The sequence below is a fragment of the Tamandua tetradactyla genome, chromosome X, assembly GCF_023851605.1.
Source record: "Tamandua tetradactyla isolate mTamTet1 chromosome X, mTamTet1.pri, whole genome shotgun sequence".
Lineage (NCBI taxonomy): Eukaryota > Metazoa > Chordata > Mammalia > Pilosa > Myrmecophagidae > Tamandua > Tamandua tetradactyla.
In genome coordinates, this window is record NC_135353.1 from 92,201,415 (window position 1) to 92,207,414 (window position 6,000).

Below are 6,000 nucleotides of genomic sequence, written 5' to 3' on the forward strand. Positions count from 1 at the left end.
GATGGAAGGGTATACCATGTTCATGGATTGGAAGATTAAATATAGTTAAGATGTCAATTCTACCTAAATTGATTTACAGATTCAATGCAATACCAATCAAAATCCCAACAACTTATTTTTCAGAAATAGAAAAACCAATAAGCAAATTTATCTGGAAGGGCAGGGTGCCCTGAATTGCTAAAAGTATCTTGAGGAAAAAAAACGAAACTGCAGGTCTCACGCTGCCTGACTTTAAGGCATATTATGAAGCCACAGTGCTCAAAACAGCATGGTGCTGGCATAAAGATAGATATATTGACCAATGGAATCAAATAGAGTGTTCAGATATAGACCCTCTCATCTGTGGACATTTGATCTCTGATAAGGCAGTCAAGCCAACTCACCTGGGACAGAACAGTCTCTTCATAAATGGTGCTTAGAGAACTGGATATCCATATGCAAAAGAATGAAAGAGGGCCCGTATCTCACACCCTATACAAAAGTTAACTCAAAATGGATCAAAGATCTAAACATTAGGTCTAAGACCATAAAACAGTTAGAGGAAAATGTATGCAAATAACTTATAAATCTTATAATTGAAGGCGGTTTTATAGACCTTACAGCCAAAGCAAGAGCACTGAAGAAAGAAAGAAAGAAAGAAATGGGAACTCCTCAAAATTAAACACTTTTCCCATCAAAAAACTTCATCAAGAAAATAAAGACAGCCTACACAATGGGAGACAATATTTGGAAATCACATATCAGATAAAGGTCTAGTACCCAGAATTTATAAAGAGATTGTTCAACTCAACAACAAAAAGACAACCAATCCAATCACAAAATGGGAAAAAGACTTGAACAGACACCTATCAGAAGAGGAAATACAAATGGCCAAAAGGCACATGAAGAGATGTTCAGTGTCCCTGGCCATTAGAGAAATGCAAATAAAACCACAATGAGATATCATCTCACACCCACCAGAATGGCCATTATCAACAAAACAGAAAATGACAAGTGCTGGAGAGGATGTGGAGAAAGAGGCACACTTATTCACTGTTGGTGGGAATGTCAAATGGTGCAACCACTGTGGAAGGCAGTTTGGCGGTTCCTCAAAAAGCTGAATATAGAATTGCCGTATGACCCAGCAATACCATTGCTAGGTATCTACTCAGAGGACTTAAGAGCAAAGACACAAACGGACATTTGCACACCAACGTTTATAGCAGCATTATTTACAATTGCAAAGAGATGGAAACAACCAAAATGTCCATCAACAGATGAGAGGCTAAACGAACTGTGGTATATACATACAATGGAATATTATGTAGCTTTAAGACAGAATAAACTTATGAAGTATGTAACAACATGGATGGACCTTGAGAACATTATGCTGAGTGAGACTAGCCAAAAACAAAAAGACAAATACTGTATGGTATCACTGATATGAACTGACATTAGTGAATAAACTTGGAATATTTCGTTGGCAACAGACCATCAGGAGATAGAAATAGGGTAAGATATTGGGTAATTGGAGCTGAAGGGATACAGACTGTGCAACAGGACTGAATACAAAAACTCAGAAATGGACAGCACAATACTCCCTAACTGTAATATAATTATGTTAAAACACTGAATGAAGCTGCATGGGAGAATGATAGAGGGAGGAGGGCTGGGGACATAAATGAAATCAGAAAGAAAGATAGATGTTAAAGATTGAGATGGTATAATCTAGGAATGCTTAGAGTGCAAATAATAGTGACTAAATGTACAAATTTTAAAAATGTTCTTTGCATGAGGAAGAACAAAGGAATGTCATCATTGCAGGGTGCTGAAAATAGGTGGTAATTAATATTTTAAAATGTCACCCTATGCGTGAGACTAAAGCAAAAAATGCTTATTTGTTACAAAACATATTTTGACTAGTGCATTTCCTAATATAACTTATTTAGACAGTTTGATTGAACACCATAAGTACTTGGAATCTCAGGTAGAACATGAGATTTTGTTGGTTTGTCCAGAGTGATGCCCCGATGAATCCCAGAGTGATTTGATCAGTGAGTGGAAAAGTATTTGCAAAGTCCCCTTCGGGGAATGGTGAGAACGGGGGAAAACTCAACTTCCCCAAGTTGAATTCTTGATATTCTCACAAGCAGTGTGGACAACCAAAGCTATAGGCTGAGGGCCCAGTCTTGGAGTTTGTTCATATGAAACTTAACCCCACAAAGGATGGGTCAAGTGTACTTCAAATTTAGGCCTAAGAGTCTCCCCGAAAAGAGCCTCTTTTGTTGCTTAGATGTGGCCTCTCTCTCCAGCCAACACAACAAGCAATCTCACCACCTTACCCCTGTCTACGTGGGATATGACTCCCAGGGGTGTGGACCTTCCTGGCAATGTGGGACAGAAATCCTAGAATGCCCTGAGACTCAGCAGCAAGGGATTGAGAAAAACCCTAGAATGAGCTGAGACTCAGCATCAAGGGGTTGATAAAAACCCTAGAATGAGCTGAGACTTAGCATCAAGGGATTGAGAAAACCTTCTCGACCAAAAGGGAGAAGAGTGAAATGAGACAAAGTGTCAATGGCTGAGAGATTCCAAACAGAGTCGAGAGGTTATCCTGGAGGTTATTCTTATGCATTAAGTAGATATCATCTTGTTACTCAAGATGTAATGGAGAGGCTGGAGGGAACTGCCTGAAAATGTAGAGCTGTGTTCCAGTAGCCATGTTTCTTGAGGATGATTGAATAATGATATAGCTGTCACAATGTGACTGTGTGATTGTGAAAACCTTGTGTCTGATGCTCCTTTTATCTACCTTGTCAAGAAATGAGTAGAACATATGGAATAAAAATAAATAATAGGGGGAACAAATGTTAAAGTAAATTTAGCTTGAAATGCTAGTGATAGATGGGGGTGAGGGGTGAGGGGTATAGTATTTATAATCTTTTTTTCTATTATTGTTTTATTTCTTTTTCTGTTGTCTTTTTATTTCTTTTTCTGGATTGATGCAAATGTTCTAAGAAATGATGAATATGCAACTATGTGATGATGTTGAGAATTACTGAGTATATATGTAGAATGAATTATATGTTAACGTTTTTGTTTGTTCTTATTTTTTTAATTAATAAATAATTTTTTTTAAAGTTGAAATAGTGATCAGACATCGAACAGATATGAAGGAAACTGATCTGGATAGGGCTAAGGTATATGAGAAGACTGGGGAATAAAGGATGTTATAGTCCATATTTTAATACTTCAACTTCTGTATGATATTAAAGGGTATAAAATTTATATTTTGGTTAATGCATTTCCTAATTTAGCTTTAGTCAATTTAGTTGAACACCATAAGCACATGGAATCTTGAATAGGGTTTGAAATTTTTTTAGTTTGAACAGGTTAGTGTGATGCCCCAATAAATCCCAGAGTGATTTGGACAGTGAATAAAGGAATATTTGCAAAGTTCCTTGGGGGGAATGGGTAGAAAGGAGGCAGTATTCAACTTCCCCATTTGGAGAATTTCTGATATTCTCTCAAGCAGTGGAGACAAACCAAATAAATAGGCTGAGCCCTTGATCTTGGGGTTTGCCTCTATGAAATTTATAAGCCTACTTATAATTATGCCTAGGTGTCACCCCCAGAGAACCTCTTTTGTTGCTCTGATGTGGCCTCTCTAAGCCAACTTGGCAGGTGAACTCACTGCCCTCCCTCCTACATGGGACGTGACTCCCAGGTGTGTAAATATCCCTGGCAACTTGGAATGGAAATTCCAGGATTAGCTGGGACCCAGCATCAAGGCATTGAGAAAGCCTTCTCGACCAAAAGGGGGAAGAGAGAAATGAGAAAAAATAAAGTTTCTGTGGCTCAGATATTTCAAATAGAGTCAAGAATTTATTATGGAGGTTATTCTTATACGTTATATAGATATCCCTTTTTAGTTTATGGTGTGTTTGAGTGGCTGGAGGGAAGTACCTGAAACTGTTGGGTTGTGTTCCAGTAGCCTTGATTCCTCAAGAAGATTGTATAATGATATAACTTTAACAATGTAGCTGTACGATTGTGAAAACCTTGTGTCTGATGTTCCTTTCATCCAGGGTATGGACAGATGAGTAAAAAAATATGGATAAAAAATAAATACTAGGGGGGACATAGGTAAAAAAAATTGGCTAGATGGAAATACTAGTCGTCATTGAGAGGGAGAAGGGGTATGGTATGTATGAGTTTTTTTTGTTTTTCTTTTTATTTCTTTTTTTGAGTGATACAAATGTTCTAAAAAATGATTATGGTGATGAATACCCAACTATGTGATGATATTGTGAGCCACTGATTGTACACCATGTATAGAATATATGTGTGTGAAGATTTCTCAATAAAAATGTTTTTACAAAAGAAATAAAAGTGTCACCAGGGCCATGCTCCATATAAAAGAATCGTTCCTTGCCTCTTTTAAGCTTCTGATGTTTTCTGGCAATCCTTGGTGTTCCATAGTGTGTAGAGGTACCTTTCCAATTTCTGCCATATATATACACATATAGATCACTACGCCTCAAAACACTAGGATATACCTTCTTCTCTAGGCCCATGGAATGTTCTCCAGGATAGAGCATATGCTGGGGCACAAAGCAGGTCTTTATAAATTTAAAAAGTTTGAAATTATTCAAAACACTCTCTCCGATCACAACGGAATGAAGCTGGAAATTTAAAAATCATAAAAGAACCAGAACTTTCACAAATATAGAGAGACCCACTCTTAATCAGTGGGTCAAAGAAGAAATTGCAAGAGAATTTTGTAAATACCTGGAGACAAATGAAAATGAGAATACAACATATTAGAACTTATGGGATGTGACAAAAGCAGTGCTGAGAAGGAAATTTATTGCCCTAAATGCCTATATTAAAAAAATGAAAGAGCAAAAATCAAAGATTTTATGGCTCACCTGGAGAAAATAGAGAAAGAGCTGCAAAATAACCTCAACGCAAATAGAAGAGAAATAATAAAGATTAAAGCAAAGCCAGCTATGACATTCCTAGAGAAAAACATAGGGAGACTTCTTCTGGACCTTGATTTAGGCAATAGTTTCTTAGAGTTTGTACCAGAAGTACAAGCAACAAAAGAAAAAATAGATAAATGAGACTTCATCAAAATAAAAACCTTTTGTGCATTGTGCCAGTTTGAAAGTGTTATGTACCCCAGAAAAGCCACGTTTTAATCCTGATCCAGTCTTGTGGGGGCAGCTGTTTTTTTTTAATCCTGATTCAATATTGTAGGGTGAAACTTTTGATTAGATGGAGATGTAATTCCACGCATCCCAGGTGGGTTATGATTAGTTTACTGGAACCCTTGAAAAGGAGAGAAATTTTAGAGAGCCAGAAATGACAGAAGCTTCAAAGCCAACAGAAACTTCAGAGCAGAGATGACAGGCAGAGAACAGAGACATGGATATTTGGAGATGCTTGGAGCCCAGCAGACAGAGATTAAACAAGCCAGAACCTGGAGAGAGCTAAAGGAAGCCAAGAGATGAAAGACAGCCCCAAAGAAGCAAAGGGAGGAACCTCCACAGGAACAGAGGCTGAAAGCAACAGAGCCCAGGAGCAAGGGACCAGCAGATGCCAGCCACATGGCTTCCCAGCTGACAGGGCTGTTCCAGACCCATCAGCCTTCATTGAATTAAGGTCTCTTTCACTGGATACCTTAATTTGGACATTTTTATAGGCTTAGAACTGTAAATTTGCAACTTACTAAATTCCCCTTTTAAAAGCTGTTCCATTTCTGGTACATTGCATTCTGGCAGCATTTAAGAAACTAATATATGCATCAAAGGGCTTCATCATGAAAGTAAAAAGACAGCCTACAGAATGGGAGAAAGTCTTTGAAAACCAGGTATATATTCCAGAATATATAATAAAATCCTACAACTCAACAACACACAGACGCCCAATTTAAAAATGGGCCAAAGCAAGCCCTTTATTTTGAGGCTTGCCCTAATGAAACCTATTTCTGTAAGGGAGAAGCTAAGACTACCCATA